This window comes from Rhipicephalus microplus, chromosome X (assembly GCF_043290135.1).
Source record: "Rhipicephalus microplus isolate Deutch F79 chromosome X, USDA_Rmic, whole genome shotgun sequence".
Lineage (NCBI taxonomy): Eukaryota > Metazoa > Arthropoda > Arachnida > Ixodida > Ixodidae > Rhipicephalus > Rhipicephalus microplus.
This window is the reverse complement of record NC_134710.1, coordinates 184,991,395-185,017,041: the sequence shown is the minus strand read 5'-3', so window position 1 is coordinate 185,017,041 and position 25,647 is coordinate 184,991,395. Positions and strand designations below refer to the sequence as shown.

At 45.4% G+C, this 25,647-nt stretch overlaps 1 protein-coding gene across 1 annotated transcript in view; it reads left to right on the top strand.

The window, feature by feature from the left end:
• Window positions 1–25,647, top strand: part of LOC119175561 (uncharacterized) — a 43,907-nt gene that overhangs the window by 963 nt on the left and 17,297 nt on the right. The window lies entirely within an intron of this gene.

The window sequence follows — 25,647 nt, the reverse complement described above, 5'->3', positions numbered from 1 at the left end:
AAAAAAATGGAGAAAATGAGGGTTGCCCAGAGTGAACTGCTGATCAGAATCACCGAGCTGGAGACTGCGTTGACGACAGAGCAAGAGAAAACGAGGGCTATGAGAGAGAGGCTCAAGTCCTCCGAGGAGGCACTAGCGAAAGTGAACAAAGGAGTGGCCGACGGAGAGAATGGTCGGGCACCGGCAACCAGAACGGCGGAGAAGAAAGAGCAAGCAAGTTAGGAAAAAACATGTTCAGCCGGTTCAATGGTCGCAAGACCCAGCTTCAGCGAAGTAGTGGTGGTACTGGGAGGGGACAAAGCACCCAGCACCACAGGTGCAAGTAACCCCCAAGTGCAGGACACTCCAGCTGAAAAGTCGTAGCACGTGATAATCGTAGGGGACTCGAATTTAAATCGATGCGCAGAATCAATCAAAGAGAGGGTAAGAGGGGACAAGAGGGTTGAAGTTGGGGCGTTCCCAGGACGCAAGCTGGAAGCAGTCATGAGGCAAGCGAGCGCAAAACTTAAAACTACAGCTGATGGACGAAACCTCGTTATAATTGCAGGCGGTTTAAATGATGTCTTAAATTATGATATGGCAGGACAAGCGACCACGCTAGCGAAAGGGGACGATGACATGCGCGCCATTCCCCCTCGGGTACAGGTAGTGATATGCACGATACCGGAGGTGCCGGTGCGTGACGGCGACCGGCAAAGAGTGGTTGTGAACGCAAACCAAGAGATATGGCGGGTGGCTCGAGAGAAAGGCTTTGAGGTTGTGGGAATAAACAGAGAGGTGCATAGGTGGGGTAATTTTCAACGAGACAGAATTCACTTCGATGGCAGGCCAGGTCATGAGGGAGGTTGGTGACTTGCAGGACGCGCAGTAGCTTTTTGGGGGGACACGCGGGCCCTTTGTGGTGCAGGATAGCTAGTAACGAGGAAAACAACCAGGGGGACTCTTTGACAGGTGGTATAGATAGATATGATTCAAAAGTGGCACCAATATCTAAGACACGTATAGTACGAGGCAGAAATCGACGTAGCCCCGAGGGCCGAGCCAATTCAGACGTGGGGTATATTAACATACAGGGTGGCGGGAATAGGCTGAAGTGGGAAAAGATAGAAGAGCAGCTAAGGGAGGAGAGGCCGATGGTATATGGGTTTGTAGAAACACATCTTAGGGACATGGAACAACCTCCTAAGAATCCGGACTACGAGTGGGCATATTGTAGTAGAACAGAATGCAGCAGAAAGGGGGCTGGTATGGGGGCATTCATTCATAAAAGTACAAACTGGCAAAGGGTCAAGCAGGATTGTAAGGAACATTTATGGCTAAAAGGGAAAGTGGCAGGGCAAATGACGCTCCTGGGTTTTGTATACTTGTGAACAGGGGCTAAAACCAGAGAGGAAAATCAACAAATGGCGCATTGCATAGGAAATGACATTCACGAACTAGGAGAAGAGTGTGAGGTAATTACATTAGGAGATATGAATGCACAAATAGAAGATATGGATGGATATACTGACCCAACAGGCAGAATGCTAATGGATATGTGTGAAAGACATGATTTAATCATTTGCAACAGCAGGGAGAAATGCGAAGGGCAGACAACATGGGAGGTGGGAAGGCTGCAGTCGACGACATAATACGCAATAATGTCACATAGGATATATGATAGACTAAGGGTGATGAACATAAATGAATATGGGTCAGGAAGCTTAGGTACTGATCACAAACGTATCAAGCTGAGTTTTGGAAGAGAAATGAAATTGGAAAGGTGGCATTACGAGAAACCACACGGTAATATTTATTCAGAAAGGCAAATAGAAAGAGCAACTAAAGAGATTGAGAAAATAATCATTGAAGATACTAAAACAGAGTGGACGTACACAAATCTAACTAGATTGTTTGAGTTGGAGCTTGCTAAGGAACGAGTTAAATCAACCGGGAAAAGCAGACACAAACCCAAGAGCTGGTGGGATGAGGAAGTTAAGAGAGCCATAGTAAGACGTCAAGAAGCCTCTATAGGGAACACAGACATGCTAAGCAGCGGGGTGAACCGACAGATGATGTTAAAAGAAAATGGGAAATCTTTCTGAGCTGTAGAAGGGAAGCATCCCTTCTGATCAATGAAAACATTAGAATAAAGGGGGCTCAGTGGCTGGCAAAAGTACACAAAAAAGATAAAAAGGCAGCTGCGAAATTTCGGACCCATCTCGATTCTCCAAGTAATAAGACAAGCATGAAATAGAGGTTTATAACTACTGTTGAAGGGGTCAGACTAGAAGGAGATGAGGCAATGGAATATATAAAAACAATGATGACAGAAAAATTTATACACCAAGAAAGCACTGCATGCACCGTACCAGATGAGGATGGACCAATTAGTTCAGTGGCTCTACTGGGACAATGAGAGTGGGAAAGGGCAGAGAAAGAGTTCCTAATAGCACATCAACAGGCCCTGATGGTATCCCAATCATGCTAATAAAGAAAGTAGGACCAAACTTTAAGCAAACATTAAGAGAGGCAGCGAGCAAAGCAGTATTTGATAGTGAGGCTCCCAATGGGTGGAAACTAAGCTGGATGAGCATGATCTATAAAGGAAAGGGGTTCAAAGCCGATATAAACAACTACCGTCCTATAACAGTGACATCAGTGGTCTACAGGCTGGTGATGCAGATTATAAAGGAAAGATTGCAGGCATGGATAGAGGATGAGAGGGTGCTGGGGGAACTGCAGAATGGGTTTAGGAAACAGGAGGTTGGAAGACAATCTGTTCTCACTGACGCAGTGCATCGAAATAGCAGAAAAAGAACACAGGCCCCTGTGGCTAGCATTTTTTTGGATATCAAGGGAGCGTACAATAGCGTGGTTTAAGAGGAATTATGGGGAATACTGGCCACAGTAGGCGTGGAAGATGTAGTCACTAATCTTTTAAAGGATATCTATAAAGGTAACAAAGTAGTTATAAAGTGGGAAAAACAGGTATCTAAGACTGCAGAGGAAAAACGGGGGCTTAGGCAGGGATGTTCCCTTTCCCTCTTATTATTCATGATGTACCTACAAGGATTAGAGGCCAAATTAGAGGGAAGTGGACTGGGCTTCAACATCTCTTTAGTCAAACAAGGAAAACTTATTGATCAGGTACTACCAGCATTGATTTACGCAGATGATATAGTGCTAATGGCCGACAACAAGGAAGATTTGCAGAGATTGGTGGACATATGCGGTAATGAAGGAGATAGGTTAGATTTCAGATTCAGTAAGAAAAAATCAGCAGTCATGATTTTTAATGACAATGAAGGTAGTGAGCTTAGAATACAGGAGGTCACGCTAGAGATAACAGATAAATACGAATATCTGAGCGTATGGATAAGCAATGGGGCCGAGTACCTAAGGGAACACGAAACATACCTGACGACTAAAGGTAACAGGAATGCAGCGGTAATGAAAAACAGGGCACTGTGGAATTACTATAGGTATGATGTTGTGAGAGGAATATGGAAAGGGGTCATGGTTCCTGGTCTGGCGTTCGGCAATGCAGTCTTGTGCATGAGATCAGAAGTTCAAGCAAGATTAGAAATTAGGCAACGTGGAATAGGTAGGCTTGCTTTAGGAGCTCACGGGAATACACCAAATCAGGGAGTACAAGCTGATATGGGATGGACATCATTTGAGGGCAGGGAAGCTAGCAGCAAGATAAAATTTGAGAAGCGATTGAGAGAAATGGAGGAGGAGCGTTGGGCAAGGAAGGTTTTCAGTTACTTGTACATGAAGAATGTCGATACTAAATGGAAGAAGTGAACTTGAAATTTGTCAAGCAAATATTTAGACAACAGCAGAATACCAAGACAAAAGAAAACATCAGTTAAGAAGATGGTGAAGGAAACAGAGAGGGACATGTGGAGGATTGGAATATTTACGAAATCATCACCGGAAACCTACCGAACTTTCAAGCAGGAAATTGCAAAATAAAAGATCTACGATTTTTCGTTCTCTGCTATTCGAGGCCAGAACGGGAGTATTGCGGACGAAGACGTACCGAGCCAAATACGAAAGCACAGACACGGTATGTAGTGCGTGTGCAGAGGAGAAGGAAACGGCTACACATTTTATAATGTTCTGCAAAGGACTCCACCCTATATAATGTCAAAGATAATGGCGCAGAATTTTTCAAAGCCTTAGGGCTTAGGGACAGTGAAGGCAAAATAGACTTTAAACGAGTAGAAACAAGCAGGAGGAGGTGAACTGATTGATGGCTACAATCATGGCGCGAGTGAAATTCAATCCTTCGACACATAGTCATAGTACTTAACTTTATGGCTAGTTGGTGTGAGCCGCCGCCCGACCTGAAGGGCACAGCTGGATACATCCATCCATTTATCCGGCGGTGGCGGAGACCGCAGTACAAAGCAGAGCAAACTGGATTCTAGCATGCGCAAGTTCTTTTTTTCGCGTACGAGCGAGAATTTCTGCGCCACAATCATCTGGCTGCTCGTAAGGCATGCATTTTTTTCTGTTGCTACAATTATTTTGGTTCAATTTACGAAGAGAGTTCTGGTAACTGCAGAATTTTCCTAATGTAGATCACTGTAAGAAGGTACCGATTCCTCTGTGAGAGTATTACTTTTGTTTTATTACGGTACGTTAGGTCTCGGTGCTACAATCTTCTATTTGAGAAATATATTGCTCTTTTTTGGAGACGTGTATGGGCAAAAACTTGGTTAATTATTGTCTTTGAATCATATTGTCGTCCTATCGTGACTCATCGTTTAACTATTTTAATTACGTACGGATGTTTTTGAGGTGATCAACCAAAGCACAGATATGCTTTAGAGAACTGGGTGCGCTGGTCATGTCACTGAAGTTAGGTAATAGGTAATTTTGCAGGAATATTGCAGAAAGCTTCGATAAGGCGAGCTACATATACTGCCCACGTCTTTCACAGTGAAAGTGCCTGAGTTGTAATCATCTGCTTTTTTGTCATCTGTATTTTGCTTATGTTTTGGTAGCACAATGGCAATATCACTATCGTATTCATGTACTGCACTCTAAACTGCATCTAAATCAAAAGGTCGCACATGCAGCAGAACCGCGCTTTTGTGAAGAAAACTAAGTATTCGTTGAGGTCGACTACTGAAGAAAGAAAAACTGCCAATTGTCACTGCTGTAACGCGCAATGTTTTATCCCAGGTACACCAAACTCTGAATACGTGTTGCGCTCTTCTTGAACAAGTAAAAGATTTCGATGTTCGTTTTTAGATTGCCCAACGTATCCACTGAACACCATAAAGCTCGCAGTGCGAATGGGCGACCATAAGTGACCAAACGCGCCTCTAATGTGGTCGTCGCAGAACCGGCGACGTATGCTAGACGCACGGCGACCGCCTGCGGCCTCCTCTCTGTCTCCTACATGGTTGTGCGACGCGACCGGCGGCAGTTGGAAAGTGAAACTGGGGAAGCCTCGCGGGCGAGTGCGAAGCGTTGTGCGCTATGCGATCGCGGCTCTTGCGCCAGCTGTGATTACATCAGCGCGCCTTGTAAAGGGTAGGAGGTTGATGATGGCATTCTACCGCGTCCACCAGTTGTTAAGGGCTCGAGGTCGATGGCAGGTACGGCGGGCTTCTTCAAGGTAGCTGGCTCCCGCCGTCGTTCGCATCAATGAGTTTCTCAAAATGAACTAGAGGGCACTCTGGCGCTGCGATCGTTCAGCGACCATGGGAATGATGGGTAGTACACACATTTGCCTAGTCTTCGTACTTGCGGCTTTGTTTATTGCTGTGTTTCGGTTTTGTTTTGAAAGAAAGAACAAACCCTTTTGAACTTAGGGACTTGATTCGAAATAGTGAGCTTAAAAGAATAAGGTTGTGAAGCACAAACGGTGAACATTTGCTAATTTATGTTGTCGTGAAAAAACAGCTCCAAGCCACACGAAGACACACGGAGCCAGAAGCAGGCCAGAAGTACGAAAATTGGACAAATGTGTGTACTACCCATCATTCTCATGCTCGCTGAAGCGCCGTGCGTTGCAGCTCCCATAGACACTAGCGCCAGAGTTCCCTCTAGTAAGTATTGTGGGAAACTCTATGGTCCGCATAGCCGATCTTCGCCAGGGAGGAGGCGCGTTCGTAAGAGACTGAACGAAATGGTTATTTACATGAAAGATAAAAGATGGGAACTGTAAAGAGATACAGAAGATTATGCTATGTACAGAGGTTTAGGTCATAAATCAGCGCTTATTTACAAAATGCCTTCGGCTATCATAGCCCGTCGTCCCCTTACATGGAGGTCCGAAGAAGGCGGGGACCACTCTTGCCCCAAACCAGGTGACGTCATGTCCCAGTGGTCCACCCACCAGAAAGGGTGCGGATATTGCACCACTCGGCTGGGCGAAAAGGTCGAACGGTAGCACGAGTGTACCACACAATGACGTACCCGGCCCACGCCTTGAAAGCACCGCAGGGCGAGGAGGTAGAATCCGGAGAGGGAAAGTTGAGCTCCTACGGGGAGATGGCTGCTGACACGAATATCAGCAGTGGTCCATGGCTGCTTTCAGCTACAGGCTTCCAGAACTCTTTCGAGCATGGCCGCCCAAACGCTCGATCCGTGAGAACGGCTTCTTCTACGTCTTCCCACGCTTCCGGACTGACGGTGCTTTTGGGGCGATTTCGCATCGGCGACGACAGCCGGGTCGAGAAGTTGACTTCCACAGTGGCGCCGTCCCACGCTGTTCAAATCCGTTCAACAAAAGGGTTGTCTCGCGAAGCTATCGTTGTGACCCGACCACTAGCTGGAACCTCTCCAGGACAGCGTCTAGCCGACTGGGGGCCGATGGGGTCGAAAGCATCCTAGCGGACCGGCTTTACGCACAATGGCGTCTGCCCAGACGAATTGCCGGGCCAAACGTAACAGCCTGCAAGAATCCTTGAAACAGCATTACAATGAAAATCAACCCTAGTTCGAGTGAACGAAAGAAAACAACTTTGAATCGAGTGTAACTCGTGAGCGTAGAATGCGGCACTCCTCGGACTTCACTTGTAGATCGGGCTGTCTTCTCTGCGCCTTGCCCCCTCCCCCTCCTATATTACACAGCCTGCAAACTTCAAGGTATAGTAATACCGGTGTCACACGGGCATTTTTATTCGCGATCAGTGCTAATCCGGATTAAACACGATCTACATTAGTTACTCCTACATGGTCACTTTTAATCACAATTAGGTCAGATCGAAATAGAGAGTATCGCTATTAGCGCGATCGAGATGTAGCTCACAGATCGCGATTTCACTGGCTTATGCACTCCATGCCCGAGCTTGTTGAAAGCACAATAAACCAGAAAATTGAGCATGATTCAATATAAACACACTTGAAAAGTCAGCTGTCTATAACAGATAAATTTTAAGCAACTTTCTTAGAAACAATATAAAATTTCGCATATTTTCAAAATCGTATGGACATCATGTATTATGCGAGAAGCAGATGATAAGCAGACGACCATTGTCTTCAGCGCTAAGTCCAATTGCGGCACCATCTGAGATGTTGGAGCTCATGGAAGCCAATTGTTTACTAGTGTTGGAAGCTTTTCAACTACGTCGGAGCGTATGAAGAGCACATAAGTTGACCGCTGGCAGGAGCGGCTGGGGAACTTGAGGCACCTCAAGAGAAAGTCTGGCGTGTATAACGAGTTTACCACTTCACTTTAACCGGTTGACTGAAGGGGTGCCATAAGAAAAAAAGTTACGATTAAGAGTTTCACATAGCAACAGGCAAGATAAAAAAATTACTCCACTGAATGATGAATTTATGAAACTACTTTTGTAGAGCCACGCAAAGTTTTCGATGCTAGTGTGTTTCTATCACGAATGAAGTTGCTGATAAGGGCCTATATATAGGAGTATCGTACGCTGATTTTTTCAGTGACACGTAAATGTTCATTACTAAATTGAGTGCTACAGTATGTGCACTACGTACGCCCCCCCTCTCTATAATTTAGCTCAACAGTGATCTGATGTTATTAGAAGAGACGCAATATAGTGCGCTTTTCTAGGGCACCCACTTGGCTGGCTCAGACAAAAATTTGCGGTGCCTGGCGCAAACAGCAGACGGCAGAAGACGTGACTGCCTGCGTCGCCAAGTGTCGATGATGCCTGACATCCCCAGCAGTAGTACAAGCGCATAACGTTTCATAAAGGAGGCTCTTGTAAACAAATACAACGTAAAAAGAAAACGAGTTTAATAAACAACTTGTGAATTGTGTTACGTGTATTCTGCAAGACTTTGGGTGCTAACGTGACGTGGTACACTTTATATGACCCAAGCTCGAACCAGAGCTTGGACCGTGTAGAAACAGCCATAAAGTGGTCGGTGATCGAGAAAACCAGTCCTGGTTACCTTGATCGTAATTAAAAATACCCGTGTGACACCGGTATATTTCCAGAACATGCCGATCTCTTACAGAGACATCGCAATTATGTGATCTGATACGGACAGCGCAAATCTACAGAAAAAAAAGCTCGTTTGAGAATATATACGCCCCTGCATTCACTTTATCTCTCGTACACCCTGGCCCGACATTTCCCCCAATCGGCGCGAAGTTATTTAAAAGTGCAGAATAATTTTTTTTCTCGCCCGACGCATGTTGCGCCAACAGCGTGGCAGTATTTTCGATGCTCTGGACTCGCTCGCTGGATTCCGTGCCGACCTGTTGTGCCCTCGCGATCTCCGACGACAGCACAGCTCTAACCGACTGGGTTGGTCCTACGCCACCTTCTGCCGCTGGTCCCCTATACGACGACGTCAGCGCAGCTCTGGCCGACAGGATTAGCCTTACGCCATTTCCTGTCGCCGACAAGAACTCTCGCAAGTGGTACCCGCTCCTCGGATTTCTGCGACCGTGTTTCATCTTTCCTATCTCTCTCATGTCGTCACTCGCTGTCTTTGCGCATCTCTCTCTCTCTGTCTCTTTCTTTCTAGCTTCAATACTATCATCTTAATCCCTCCTTACCCCCATCCCTTGTGAGCTACTGTTGAGGTGTCGCACGCTGATGCAGACAGTTATGGGGCTCACTTTTCTCTTCTTTTCCCTCTTATAACCACAATCTCTTTCGATCCTCTGTGGGAGCCCCGTAGTGAGGAAAAAAGAGTGGACCACGCCCACCTCTAAAAACCCGCTCCCTCCGTGCGATTGGCACCAATGAAGTTTAAATAAATCTTGCCGGAGTGAAGGCCGCCTATACATACCAATGGGGTGCAGTGAAGCCTTGGCGGCCTTCTTGTCATAGGCAAGATATGGTAGCCAAAGCACGCCCACCGCCTCTTTCCGCCGCGGCTTTTAACGGTTATGGAGGACATTAAAAGGTAAATTGTCAAGAATAAGAAATTGCCAAGTCAAAAGGCAAAGAAGAATACAGTCGACCTTATTCTGTTTCTTTAAGCGTTTTCCTTGCAAGCATCCGCACCGACGAAGGGTATGTAGCGCTGGTTTTTAAAAAGAAGCATACTCGCCAGACCAGAGCTCACTTTCTCGGCATTCATTTTCTTGTTTATTTTATTCTTCATTTAACGGTATTTTATGCATAAGTAGATTTCGACCACTTTCTTTGCATGGAATATGAACGTGGGTGTCCCAAGCTTCACATGTACAAAAGGATATCCTCATCGTAAAAAAAAAAAGTGTGTATGAGGGAAAGCTGAGCTGCAGTAATCCCCCCTCCCCCTCCTCCCCACCCAACTGTCAAAAATGGGCTTTTGATTCTTGATCCCTTTTATTATAGCTTGAGGTCAAAGCTTAGCTCTTTTGGTTCACTACAATTTCTCTGCGGTAGAATTTTCTTCTAGAGCTCTTTTAGCTCCACTTAGGAAACACGAACCATTTTTTAAGAGCTGCCGTGTAGCCGATGGAACTCTCATATCTTCAAGTTGAATACATATAACAGCACGAGTATTCCTCAATTATGGTCGCTTTCTTCGCTCTTAGTTGCACCACAAACATTGCACAGTTAAGACACCAGTTTTTGCTCGGTGCACTTCGAATTACAAAATAAAAGGTACGAATGTAAAAAAAAAGACTGGCCCCTGTGCGTTGCCCAAACCATGTTAACTACCCTCGTGGTAGCGAGGTAAGCTTCTAATTAACACAACTAAGAAGCAGGGATGTAGCCAGGAATGGGTAGACCGGAACTGTGCCCCTTCCCCCCTCCCTCCGTCCCCCCGAGATTTTTTTCGCCATGGCATAGAGAGGTTTATGACCGGGCTAGTTGGTGAAGATCCATAATAGCTCAGGCGCACTCACTTCGTCCGTGTCGTGCACTGTGATGTATTCTGTCTACGCCCCTGGCACTAATCAAAAACGAACTGTCGGAGACACCTATTTAATTTCAACGAATAGTTAATGGTGTGTTATTTTTCCCAGTCGCTTACCACTCTAGTGGTATCAAGAAGCACAAGGATGTGCATCAGTGGACATTGCAAGTGTTTTAGAAATGCGTCTAGCGCAGCCGGACAACTTGCGGGTCACAGTCCAGTCCGGTTGTAACAATTAGACATGTGCCTATACATATGTGATCGCTGTATTTTCGCTACCAGTCATCCCGTCACCAAATGACACAAGTGTTCAACAGCACGTCCTGAAGTGCTTCGAGCATTTGGGTCCTTAAGAAACCTGTTAGGAAAAAAAAGTATTGACCCTGTGATATGTGAAGACCGGTTGAGAGATATGAACATGCATGTGTTCCGGCATACAGTTTTCATCAAGCTCGAAATATGATACTCACAACTGAACCATTATTCCAGAACACCTTCTCACTTGACCTATGTAGCCTTGAGGAAGACACGATGTATCCATTACAAGGTCCAGACGCTACAACACGGCGAATATTTGGAACATCTGTGCGATCGCAGCCACTTGAGTTGCGGAGGGCGCGCTTTCTGCCTATGGCAAGATGGCGGTGCGTGGCTTCACGAGAGGGCTGCCTCCTCCACTCCAGCAAATATTACTTTAACCTCCTTCATTGGCACAGCCGGTGTGAAACATGCCGCATGCCCGCCATCTCAGAGGCCATGGCACGAGTGTACACAGGACAAGCACGAACAACTGTCACAATTCCTACTTCTTCGTGTTCGAGCAGCGTGCTCCTTTCGTGAACGCGGCCGCGGCAGCGAGCGAAGTGACCTGCGTGTTCTCCTTGAATCAGTCTGATAAGCACGCGCAGGAGAGACCATGTTGCGTGGAGGCCCGCGTCTACCGAAACGGGAGGGTCGACGACCTTTTTAGAGCATGCCCAGCGTGACCCTTTCATGCTATCTCACTACTCGTGACGAAAAGGCGCTGAAGTTCTAGAGCTTTGAGGACCGCCAAACGCTATCGGGGGAGGGGAGATACCATGGCGCCATCTGCCAGAATCCTTCTCTGACGTGTAAAACGACATCACGTGGTACTACTGGCTGCGCGAAGTGTTCCACAACTCCTGTGATTCAGGCTGTTCTGCCGTGGCTGTTCTCACTTCGCAAGCGTCGGTAGTGTTTGTATGAGCTGCGAAACAATTTAGAGTGTTTTACAACAAAGATTTTTAGTGAGCCAACGTACGGTTATTGCTGCGCCATGCACTTTCGACGGAGCGCGTGCACATGGCGCCATGGACGCACAACGTGAAGAGGCGCTCTGGTAAATGTGAGTTGTTATGAAAATCATCGGGTATGACTCATGAGAAAACTTTTCGGTAGCCACTTAGCCACATTCCACAAGTTCGCCCCCTTTCCTCGCGATATTTTTCACCCGAATGCGTTATCTGCAGAAGCAGTGAATGCTGCCTCGACGGCTTCATTTATGAAACATATCGAAAGTATGAGATACCTTGATTTGTGTGCAGTTTAAGTGACTTGTGTATATTGAAAATATATCTTTATGCCGATCTGTTGTTTACCATTATTCTATATGTACCAAACATTGATATAAATTTACAGGTCTGTAGTTATTACTTCTATATTATATCAGTTATGACAAGTTGTTCAGTGTATAACTTTATATGGTCTGATTGTATTCTCTTATTCAACTCCTGCATGGTCCCGAAAAAGGCCCACAGTATCTGTAAATAAATAAAATAATAAATAAATAAATAAATAAAGTAATCGGTAAAGCGAAGCATTCTCACATTGTGTGAATATTTAGGTTTACTGAGGCAAGTGCAATTGCGCGCACCTGTTTCTTCTTTTGCGCGGTGCGCTGCCGACAGGTAACGTTCTGATAAGTATGGACTGCCGCGCAGGATTCACGGCAACAAGAACCTCGCCCTAGTTTTCATAGCAATATCAAGTGGCCGAAGGGGAACGATCCTTTATGGGCACGCGTCGCCAATCGCCGAATTGACGTTACTGCGCGCGGAAGGAGGTTTGTCAGGTGTGCGAAAGATGCGCGAGCTTGTTTGGAGGGTGTAAAAAAAAAAAAGCCGGAGCTTGTTGACTGGCCCTTTGAGTTCGCTTCACCTTTCATATGAATACGCCTAGAGCTCTTTTGCCGCAATAACATTACTCTTCAAAACAACTGTGGATTGTGCGGCCTGCTAGTTTCACCAGAATTTGTATTGCACGATTATTTATAAGGCACAAATTTGAATAAGTGCAACTTTACCCACCTATATTTTGTCTCCATAATCCTCGCCTTCACTACGTGAGCTTCTCTGTGCAGGGTGTATTGATTGATGTGATATTATGCGCGAACGTTGCAATAATACATGCTCGCATCGTTTGTCCAACTATTAATTACAATTACCTATATAGTTTTCAGAGACTCTGCTGGTCTCTGGCATAAATCAATTTGTTTACCAGCAGCTCGGCACATCACGGCTGTTGACAGAAGAAACGTACGAATATGCAACGCAAAATGACAGCATCAGGAGGAAATCATTCTCGCCGCCTTGAGCAGCTGACAGCTGGAAAAGGCCCTGGCGAGAGTAAGCATCGAAAATTCCTATGTGTACATTCCCGGAAAGTCCCAGGTCGTGCTCACCAGTTATCAACCCCAACGCAGTACACATAATATTTTCGCGAAATTTCTTGCCGCACACGCGATAATCAATGCTGCGTTTTTTACTAATCTCAGCTTTATCGAACATGCATCCCGCTGCTTCTTATTTTAGCGTGTGCACATAAACTCACATCAGGGTGACAAATAGATACCGCATCACGCGTTCCTTTACCCATACAAGGGCCGAGCGAGTGGCTGCTGTGATTCCGTACTTCGAGAATCGTTCTTTCCAGACGCAAAATGTTTGCGGATTCACGGACGCCCCCCCCCCCCCCCCCCCCAAAAAAAAAGTGAGCGCTGAGTGAGCTGCACACCTGAGGATGAACGCTGAGTTGTTTCGCCAATTTCGGTTTTATCAGTGAAGTGTATCCTCAGTGCCACGACGTTGTGGAGGGGTTCATTCATAATAAGGTCCACTTGAATGCGCCCGGTACTGCGGCAACGAACGTATAAACGAACCTGTAAGTGTGAAAATAAACTGAGTCAGGGTCAAAAGCAAGCGTGCTGCACTGACGACGGCATAGGCGAGTCACGTGATGTCGCTTACTACAGCACAGCGATAGCAGTGCCAGTCTCTACAGTGGTCGCTCTCGTTCCCAATATCATTTGTGTACGGCTTGCAGTTAGCAGTCGTGACAATGTACGCGCCATGGCTTAGTGGTGCTCCCCAACTATTTCGGTGATTACGGACTGCAATCCACCTGTCATCAAGGGGCGCTAAATATTGATGAACACACACACAATGCACTGTGTCCTTGAGAGTTGCGATGCTTTTCATTCCCATGTTGCGATCCTCCAGCTCGATTTAGAGAAGGCTTTGAACTGCATCCCGCATGATGTGCTATTCTCCATACTTGAACATGTCAATGTTGAACCAGTGATTATAGAGGGCATAGTTTTGGCATATAATTGATTGATTGATATGTGGGGTTGAACGTCCCAAAACCACCATATGATTATGAGAAGCGTCGTAGTGGAGGGCTCCGGAAGTTTCGACCATCTGGGGTTCTTTAACGTGCACCCAAGTCTGAGCACACGGGCCTACAACATTTCCGCCTCCATCGGAAATGCAGCCGCCGCAGCCGGGATTAGTTTTGGCATATAAGAACTGTACTAAGCGACTAATTATTTACAAGATCCCGGTGTATCCCATTATAGGCTGGAACGTTCTGTACGTGCTGTCCGGCAACGTGCTGTCCGGCAAGTCCACTCTTGTTTGCGTTGTACATAAGAGTTTGTGCTTGGCCATAATAGAAAACGAGACCATCCACGGTTACCGCCAAGGTAAAAGTTTTGGCAGACGCTGGTGATGTAGTTGTGTGTTGTACCACCAAAGAAAGTGTAGAAGAGACAGTTGCCGTTGTTAAACATTTTGGTGAAATTACAGAAAGTCGGGTGCATTGGGGAAAGTGTCTAGGGCTGCGACATGAGTATTGGACATCAACTTCAAATATTTATGCTAACGTTCGCTGGTTTAAAACTCCTGTAAAATACCTAAGCATGCCTTTCCAGCACTAATGACTACTGGACTGACCTAATAAAGGAAACGCGCGAAAGGAGAGCGCTGTGGAACGGCAACTGTCTCTCAATTTTTGCCAGAGCCACTGTATGTAACATATTTTTAATGAGCATATTATCGTATGTGATGCAAGTTTTTGTGTGTTGCCCACGAATGCACGTTCAAAAGCTGCATAGGATATTTGCTGTGTTTGTATGGGGGTACACTTGGGCAACATGTAGTAGGACGAATCTGTTCCGAAGAGTAAAACAGGGGGGTTAGACAAAGCCTGTCGCATCCGCTCGTGTCACAACTAGTTAATTGTTTTATTTTCTTTCCAGATGTTCGACATCCCTTTGGGAACGGTATGCCAGTTACGCCTTTGTCGTGTTTCGCCTAACTTTGTGGTTATAGCACCGCAACCATGCCCGGAACCACGCGAGATTTCTTTAAAGAAGCTGCGGTCAGTGTCCGCTTCTTGTCAGTTCGGTTTTCTAATGAATACCTTGTTTTGATAGGGTGAAATAAACTGCATAAAGACAGTTGCAACATAATTTTTCTGGTTCCTATGTATAGGGCAATGAATAACGGGGGAGAGGGCAATGATGTTGTTAAGCGTGTTAAGAAAATGCAAATTCAGCCAAGTCAAAAAGTTTTTTTTTTCTGTAAGTTACATTCGGGAAAGTTACCGGTTAAGGCTTTTTGAAGAAGATAAAGGATTTCATATGCCATGGGGTTCGAACTATATGATCTGCCGATCTATTCTTATCTACTCTTATCGTTATCTATTGTCTCCGAAAGCCGGAGACAATAGATAACGTTTTTTCGCATTGTTGAGAAGGGGTCTACTTCTGGGATGTTTTTCAGGGAACAATCAAAAAAGAACTTCCCTTATATTCACTGGGTATCAGATTTTTAATAGTTTCGACCTTAACCGTTTCTTAACGGTTTTCGATCTTATAATGCTGTTTGGCCTCCATTGTTTTTGGTGGTCTAGAATGGCCGGTTACTACTGCGACCCTGACAGGTGTCCTGCTCGCGTACTTTTCTGCGAAAACATTGCTCAATACGTTGATATACGGAAAGAACAAGACTTTGTTCCGGAATGGCTTTCTATGTGTGAACCCTTGGTGACCTTAAAAGAATTTAGCACTGTAACCACTAATAGTTCCACGACTGTCTTTTCTTCGCTTCAGTTGTGTATATAATTGTTCATAGCGACCTATATTGAGGTTTGCACGACGTGAAAAACAGGTAATAAAAAAAAAAGCTCCATGGCGTAGTGATTAGCAACCTCCGCTACGCAGCGAGAGGTTGGTGGTTCGGCGGCCATGACTGCACCATTTATTCTTGTTTTTTTTTTGCTGAGCAGTCTGTGAGTGTAATATCCGTGACGGAAATACGTCAGCCAAGCCGTGGTGCATCATGGCATAAAATATTTTCGTGTTAAAGTTGAAAAATGTTGTATTTTGGCTAAAGAAAACAAAGAAACATTTCAATGAATGTACGCACTTATACCCTCTACAGTCTCTTTGGAGCATGTTTCCACCGAAGCTCCCTGATGCTGACGTGACCCCACACTACTCTTCACGATGCAAGCGCAAGCACAACACTATTGCGACGCGCTGTTGTGCTGTAATGTCACTGCCGAAGGCAGAAGTGGCCTCTCACCCCTTTTCTTCCATTTGCCTTTGTTGTAGTGCTGTCTCATGGTGTCCATACCGGCAAACACAGGGTCGATTTTACTTTTCCGAAAAAACGTAGTACAGGTACAAATACAAATAGAAATGCATAACACTGCCCAACCTTCTCTCACGAAATGAACGCGATCTCATTTTGCCTTTGGTGGTCGTCGAAGACCTTTACCATCGGACAGTCACACATAGAAAGCTGGGGCTTGCCTGTCGCCACTGCTATAGTGTACTAGAATATGGGGTAGTGTTTTGAGGGAGGAGCCGAGACTGCTGCATTTGGTATCGAAAGCCGCGAGATGGCGCCACCACAGCATCGGCTGTCGTATAGCACAGCGGTCAGAATGCGCTTCGGATACTTGGGAGATTTGATAGTCGCCATTTTTAATAATATGTTTTCAATTACTAACATAGCGACAAACGGTCGCACATCGCATAAACAAAATCAAATGTAATAAAGCTACTACGCATGGTTTGAATTAAAAAGCGGGAACTAGCACATTACTGCGAAGCCGTCAAAGCTCGGGAAACAAAATTCCATGTAGTTTTAAATGCGAGTCATTTCTTAGTTGGGTTATGTCAGACATCCATCGTTGTCCGCGGTGGTGTCCGCGCGCCGGCGGGTGTAATCTCTCCACTCTCACTCCCTCTCCTATAGCAACAGCTGCGCGCGCACGCGCTTATTGTCACCCATAGCAACCAGAGCATGTGGTTGGAGAGAGTGTACGAGAGGGTAGGTGCAGTGCTTCGCCGCTCCTTCTCTCGCCGTTCGCTCTCTCTCGTCCCTGCGCCCACTCTCCTGTCGGCTTGCGCCTCACTCTCCAGGCACTGCGCCGTGCTCCCGACCGGGTTGCAGAAATTAGGTGCCTTTTCTCATCTAGTTCTAACCACTACCACCACCACTCTCGACTGTTCGCTGGCTGGGCGTCTCTCAAGAACATCTGGAAATGTGTGCTCGCGACCCCGCTGTGAAACGTCAACGCTGAGCCGAGAACGCTGGCGCTCCCCTCTCTTGTCCACTCGCTCTTCGCTCTCGACCATTCGCTGGCTGGGCGCCTCTCAAGGCGATGTCAGAAATCGATGAAGGCAATGTCTGCCGGCAACGGAACCTTCTCTCGGTGCAAGAAATGCATTCATGATTCTCTCCGGGGAGTCGGGGGCATTTTTTATTATACAACTCAGTGGATGAAGTAAAAAGAAAGGGGGAGGGGAGATCGATAAATCAACGGAAGAAATATGAACCCCGAAGGTGTTTTTCAATACTATTGTTATTAGTCGTAGCCTGCACTCCGCGACAGCTTTGACTTTTTACGCGTTCAGCACTGTTCTCGTCGATAGTTTCCTTACTAATTATGCGACTTAAGTACCATAACCAAACATTTTACTGTCAGACATTGCCTAGTAGAACACTTGGGGATATTTAAGGCTACCTTAGGTCCTTTAAAATGTTCCCAAATTTAATATCACGTGGGTGTTTTGCATTTCGCGCCAGCTGAAATGCGGCCGTGCCTTGGATAGGACTTTGCATTCTACAGTCAAATGAAACGTCACTAGGCATAACAGCCGGGCTGTAGGAATATGCTGTTTATTTGCACTTGCGTGTACATACCGTGGTCAGTAAAAGCACTGGTCAAACTTGTCACCATTCCAAAGAGTTCTAATTTCTTGATGAATTGGTCATGGTGGCACGTTTTTAAACGCCCACTGATTTTTGGATGCATCTTTTTTTTTTTTCAGTTTGCCGCTCGATACAGTTTACACCCTCAGCAAAAAAGTTACCTATAAGTATTGTTAGCGCATACAACTTTGCTACTGCTGCCGTCAATAGGTCTGCGCGCTGGCTGCAGCCAAGGGTACAGTGGGAGTTTATTGGAGAGCAGCATCACATGGATATCGTTTTTTGCTGCGCAGCTCTACCTTGCCGAAAAAGGCAGCAAATATTCCCTCTGGTTTCATCACTGTATCAAATAGGCCGCTGGAAGGGCTGAAGGGTCCAACACTGTAACAAATAAAACTCAATTTTGTGTCCATTCATTTCTGGCGAGAAAAAGAAGGATACTGTGCGTGGTCATTTCGTTTTAGGCAATTTCGCGGTACTAACTGGTCATCATTTTTACTTACCACGTATTCTTTATTATCATATGGAATCCTCTGGAGTATGCGGTCCACTAAGCCCATGTTTTCTGCTTCGACAGCATTGTTCAAATCATCGTTAACTCTTGCTTTTCGGGTAGATACATGACATGGTTCAAGAAGAGAGCTAATTACTTGACGAAGCTTTGCATTGCGAAAGCCAAGCGCATAGCCAGAAATTTATTTCGGGAGGGGGGGGGGAGCACCGCTTTGATTTGAGGGAAGGCACCCGGTCATGGCAAAAAAAATCTGGGGGGGGGGGGGGATGGATGGGCACGATCCACCCCATAACTACGCCCCTGGCCCGAGATGACTGCTTTTGCGAGGCTTTAAAATGACCAGCAGTTGATAAAACATTTCGTTGGTGTGAGATGATAGTTTGATCCGCATGATCGTTTGATCGTTTGATCCAGAAGAAGTCTCGTGAGACAATCACTGCTGTCTCGTATACACAAGATTGTCGTTTTTCTGAATATTATGCTCGTAGTGAACAACTCTTTCGTGGTTTAGAATGTGATGAGTACTCGAATAAATTGAGGGCATACAAAGCTTGAGCAAGTGTTTCAGTAAAGCTGTCTTTGTAGTGTTGGCCACATCAGGTTCAGGATCCACAGGAATGCCTATTGACGGCGCTGAACCATTGGCTTCGCCATCAACACTGCACGCTGCCATTTTCGTCGAGATGGCAGAATCAGCCTGAAAGTTTTCCGTCTTCTCAGATATCTTGTATGCAACGCTTTCTTTGATAAGTAGCACGGAGCATCGGTCGACAACGTCGGCAAGGCACCCGGCGTCAGCTCTATTCTTGGACGTAGTACGCAAACTTCACGGTTTATAACGCGTACGTGTCTGTGAGAACACACGACAGCGTCGAGTACAGCTTACATACTGAGCAAGTTTCACACACACACACACACACACACACACCACACACACACACACACACACACACACACACACACACACACACACACACACACACACACACACACACACACACACACACACACACACACACCCACACACACACACACACGCACACGCACACGCACACACATCATCCGCGGATGAAGCAATTAGTGTTCAGCGAAATTGCGTTCGGTACCATGACGAAGCGGAACGATGGCGAACGCCTTGCAGGTCAGTGACGGTTGGGCAGTGCTCCTGCTTGTGATAACGGACGACGCTGTTGTGCCCAGCAAGACGCAATGAGGACCATGTGCACATACGTAGTTTCGTGTTGTGTGTGTACAGGAACAACTTGCATGTGCGTATTAAAACACCTTTTCTGTTCCTCTTCGCATACTCTCCCCCAGTATTCCATGTAATCTCAACGTAACAGCAACCGCGCTCAAGCGTCACTTGCACCGTGCTCAAAGTCAACACGGTCACAGAATGCTGACACGGACACAGTGGCCGGGCGCTGCGTCGGCCGCGTGGCGGAATGCAACCGTAGAAGGCGCATGACCGATCGTCTTGTCTGTACAGTTGCTGAATTAATGACGTGAAAGCACTTGCCGTTGTCAGTGCATCTAGCGCGCATTCTTTTGTACTTGCTCCGTTGTCGGTGAGCTGTTACCCACTGTTAATACTGGGAGGAAATGATTTCGCCGAAGGTGTCGCGCTGGCCCAGAGTGTTGAGCCCCGTTCGATTAGTTTCGGATCGTCACGACACGTGCGCTGCGCAGCTCACGTGCTTTCCGAGCCGGAGAGAGAGTCGTGCCTTCTGCTTTACATTCGGATGTAAACAAGAGAGGAGAATTTGCCCAGTCACTATGGCTGACTTCCGGCTTCATCGCGGCTTCACAACGAGTGGCGTCAGGGCCTCTCCTACCTTTCCTTCCTCCGTGGCGTCATCCAACACACTCTAAATAATCTTCATGCTTCTTCACATCCTCCTTTCCCGACGTGCTACGTTACGCAGAGGAACCAGCAGAACAACTGAAAGAACGTCTGATGACACTGTAGTCTGGCTCCTCGTCTGTTTCTTGGCGCGCTTGCGCAGGCAAGTCGGTGCGTGTGCGCCAAGCTGCGGTGCAATTTGTGTTCGTCTAGGCGTGTGTTTGCGCTCAATTAGGTGTTCTTCGTGTCCATGGGAGCGTTCTTTTTTTGGCGTACTCGTGTTATTGTCCGATGTTATGTTTGGCGCCAATTTTAACGACTACAAATTCGTGCGACATGAGCTGGTGTTGTGTTCCTGAGTGCCGGAAACTATGACAATGAACCAAAAGTGTGCCTGTATTCATTCCCAAGTAAAGACGCTCAGAAAGAGGCGTGGCTTCAAGCTATCACACGGAAGGATTTCACGCCAACAGTGCATTCGAAGGTAAAGAATTCTAACATTGCTTTATCGAGTGCCAGTGTGAATCATCGATCTTAGCTGCAACAGCCGTAATTAATGAAAGGAAATACTCTTTTCGCATATAATGAGAATTCTTCAACACAACGATGAAGAAGCATGCATTTCTCGAGAATATTCACTGATAAGTGGGGTGAATTTGTAAATGAACTGTGCCGAGAAGGATATCCTTCCCACAGTATATGCTATTTCGCTTTTACTGCTATAAACTACGCCTGGCTTGGTCTCTGTGTTTTGTTTTCTGCATGCTGATGTGTGCAACTATCCTGTGATGCCGAGCGTGTTACGTAGCAAGTTACTGCGACAATAAAAATGGCATTGTCATGGTGCGATGCAAGAAAGAAAACAAAGGTAGGGAAAAAATGTAACTTTCTTTCATTGGAGATTTTATTTATTATTTATTTACAGATACTGCAATCACCTTTGGTGATTTTAGCAGGGTGGTACATGAAGTTAGTCATGAACAAATGGCAAGTACAATGTCATATAATATATACAGGTTATACAATGTCTATAGGGCAAATACAAACTTCAACTGGCAATATCATACAATAAAAAATAGAAGACTACAATTATACAAGCATGTACAGTGGTATGTAATACGATTCAACAATTCAACTGGTTAGTGCACTTTCTAATTTCGAGGAAAACAATGCCAATGAGGGTGCTGAAACAATTGCATTAGTTAGTTTGTTCCACTCGACTATGGTGCGAGGAAAAAATGAATACTTAAAGCAATTATTGTGTGTGGGAAAGGGGGTTATGGTGAGGTCATGTCTCTGCCTGGTAGAGTAGCCAGAAGAAAAAGAAAAAAATATCGGCTATGTCTACTTGATATTGGCCGTTAATTAGTTGGTACAGAAACTTAAGCCTTAAGTTACGGTATCTTAATGATAAAGGTGAAAGTTGAGCTCTGCTTAATAGGTCAGTAACGGAAGTCCTCGAAAAATTATTGTAGACAAAACGAACTGCTCTTTTTTGCACTTTTTCTAATTTGTTAATGTTAGTCTTAGTAAAAGGATCCCATATAATAGCGGCGTAATCTAATATTGGTAAAACAATTGATTTGTACGCTAAAAGGCGGACAGAAGGAGTGGATAGTTTGAGAGCACGACATAGAAAAAACAGTTTGTAAGTTGCATTGGCCGTTACATGTGTAATGTGTTTGTTCCAGCAGAGATCATTTGATATGAAAAGCCCCAAGTACTTATAATTAGTGACTTCAGTCAAAAAGGTGTTGTTAGCATTGTATCTGAAATGCAAAGGTTTTTTCTTGTGTGTAATTCGCATAAAAACAGTTTTATCAAAGTTAATGACCATCTGCCATTCCTCGCACCAGGAGGCTACTTTTTGAAATGCCTGATTTAACAGAAGTTGGTCGGATGTGCTATGAACCTCAGAGTACAAAACACAGTCATCTGCGTAAAGTTTCACTTTAACAGGAATTTGTTCTACAATATCATTAATGAACAAAAGAAACAGTAGAGGCCCTAGAACTGAGCCCTGGGGAACGCCAGAACCAACCATTACACATTTTGAGTTGCAACCGCGAAAAGAAACAAATTGTTGTCGTTTAGTTAGGTAGAAAGAGAGCCAGCCCATTAACTTTTTGTTTTTAAGTATTTTCTCTAATTTAAAAAGTAATTTTTTGTGGGAAACCTTATCGAAGGCTTTGGCGAAATCCATAAAAATTGCATCTAATTGTTTTCCGTGGTTAATACTTTTCGCAAAGTCATGTACGGTTTCAACTAGTTGAGTGCAGGTTGAAAAACCTTTTCTAAATCCATGCTGATGTCTAGTTAAGAAATTGTGTTTGTTGAGATGTTGAAACCTTACTTAGAATGTTGTTTTATTTTTACTTTTGTTGCTTTTTTTATTTTTAATAAAGATTTGGAGGTGCAGCACTTGTTCGGTTCATAGCTAGCAATATTTATAGTGTCGCGCAAAAAAAAAATGTTTGATTGCTATACGACGAGTATCACTGTGCCGTTTTATTTTTATGAATGACTTCGTTCTTATACCACAGGTGAATAATTATGAAGAACAGCTATTCGCGGGTTATATCTACGCGTAGTGTGTTTCATGTGTAGCGAGTTTATAACAGCCGTTTTTTTTCTTTTGCACTCGCAGATGTGTGAGCTGCACAAATCTGTGCGCAAAATAACTTCCAAGCAGAGGATTTTATGACGACGCTGCCACATCAAGATGAATGAACAGGAAGTGTAATAGGAGTAGAACGGGAGAAACACAAGCTGAAGCCCAATGTTGTACCTTCTATTTTTTCAAACGGTCCAAAATACTTGTCTTCAAAGCCGACACGTCGTGAGTCTCTAGCGAGGAATATCACAAGAAGGGAGAGCGCTGCTTTGCAAGAAGCTAAAAACAGGTCACTTGAGTCTAGAGAACTTGAGCAAACGACAAACTAAGTGTCTTCATATACAGACTACTTCAAGACGAAGCTGTCACGAATCTGCAATAATAATTTTTGGACGATACCTATCAGTGACGAGTGCACTAGGTTTCTTGTAATCGAAAACAACCCTTTTCTTCACGGCTCTGCCATGGTGGTCTAGTGGCTAAGGTACTCGGCTGCTGACCCGCAGGTCGCGGAATCGAATCCTGGCTGCGGCGGCTGCATTTCCGATGGAGGCGGAAATTTTGTAGGCGCGTGTGCTCAGACTTGGGTGCACGTTAAAGAACCCCAGGTGGTCGAAATTTCCGGAGCCCTCTACTACGGCGTCTCTCATAATCATGTGTTGGTTTTGAGACGTTAGACCCCACATATCAATCATTCTTCAATGTCACGAACACGTGGCGATACCTGAGTCGCGGCTAGATATTTTTGCTTGAACTCAGAATTAATGTGCACAGACGACAGCAGCCTGCCTATAACAAATCTTTAGGAAAAATCTGCTTTTTACAAAAACACCTTCTATAGGCGCCCACGTGTGGAAATCGAAGAGGTTTACGTGTTGTAAAAAATTGGAGTTACAGTGCAATAAAAATATGTACGCGTATTATTGTGCTCACCTTCGTTGGCTTTGGAGTCACGAATTGAACGCATTGGTGCCGGTGACGCATTGGTGCCGGCGTGACAGGACGGCGCAATTACTGTAGCGTTAATCGCTTCGCGTCGCGAATTTGGTGGCCGGCCGTTACAAAGCGCACGCTAATGCTTCTTGAAGTGCTCCTACATCTTGTTGTATAAGCAACCAGACTGATTGGCAGGGCCATATCTAAAGCTTCTTGAAGTGCTCCTACATCTTGTTGTATAAGCAACCAGACTGATTGGCAGGGCCATATCCTCTGCTTAAATCCCGTTCGTGTTCCCTCGTTCTCTTCTGGAAAAACAAAAAAACAAAAACAGGCAGATTCCACGTACAGTGAGAATCAATGATATGCAAAACACAAATGAGGAAGGTTGATATTTCACTTTCAAATCAGCACAAGGTTACAAGGTGGACGTAAATTATGCCGTACATTCTTGTATGACAAGCTTATCATGTATGCGCCTGGTATTTGTGTTTGTCGTCCAGTCATGTCACGTGATATTAAATTTGGTATATGTGAAGCTAGCAAAAAGGCCGCGAGCACGCTGAGCGTAGCGTGTAGTCAAGGTTTACATTGCACACATGCCATCATTGTCATGTTTAGACGTGTCATTTACCTTCGTCGTCTGTTGACGTCACGTGATACCAAATTTGGTATATGTGGAGCTAGCGAAATGGTCGCGAGCGCGCTATAAGGTTAGTATATGTAGTCCTGTTTCACATGACACGCATATCATGATTATCATGTTTAGACGTGTAGTTTACTTTCGTAGTCTATTCATGTCACGTGATAATAAATTTGGTATTTGTGGAGCTAGCGAAACGACCAGAAGTGCATCATGAGCGGTGTATGTTGTCATGTTGTTACATGACATGCATGTCATGATTATCATGTTCGGACTTGTTATTTGCTTTCGTCGTGTATTCACATCACGTGATACCAAATTTGGTATATGTAGAGCTACCAAAACGGCCGCGAGCACGCTATGAGCGTAGCATGTACTCATGTTTACATGACACGCATGTCATGATTATTATGTTTTGACGAGTCACTTACATTTGTCGTCCATTCACCTCACGTAATACCAAATTTGGTATACGAGAAGCTAGCAAAACGGCCGTGAGTGCATCATGAGCGTGGTATGTTGAAATTTTCTTACATGACATGCATCTCATGATAATGTTTGCCCCAGTCATATACCTAAGTCGTTCGTTCACGTCTCGAAATACCAAATTCGGTATATGTGAAGCTAGCGAAACGACGGCGAGCTCACATGAGCGTGGCGTGAAGTCATGATTTACATGACATGCGTGTCATGATTTCCACGTTAGGGTCTGTCACTTATGTTCGCCATGCAGTCATGTCATACCATACCAGTTTCGCACTATGTCATGTGAACAAAACCACCGCAAGAGCAGCAAGACAATGGATGTAATTCATGATATTCATGGCATACATGTCATGATTTTCATTATATGACTAATCAGTTATGCTCGTTAAACAGTCATGTTATTGCATACTAATTTTGGTAGCGATATCATTACCGAAAAAGCCAGGAGAGCTAAAAGTCGTAGATGGCTCGGCCTTCATCCAAGTCGAGGGCGTATAGCGATGCTGGCGCTACACTTCAGAGAGCTACTCACCACCAGGACAAGCTGCTGGCACCCGCTGAACTTGCAGCCAGCCAGGAACGCTGCCCTCGTTGGTGCCGGCTCTCCAGCGCCTGCTGCAAACACGGTGTCCGTGAACTCTTCCTCGCCACAAAATTCCGTGCCACCTGCTCCAAGGCCTGTCACTGGCCCAACTTCACAGACGATGGCCTACAACCTCCGCAGTTATAGCGAAGCCGCACGACGACCCGCATGGTCGAACACTAACCGACTGCCAAAGAGTTCAGGTATGGTCCATTCCC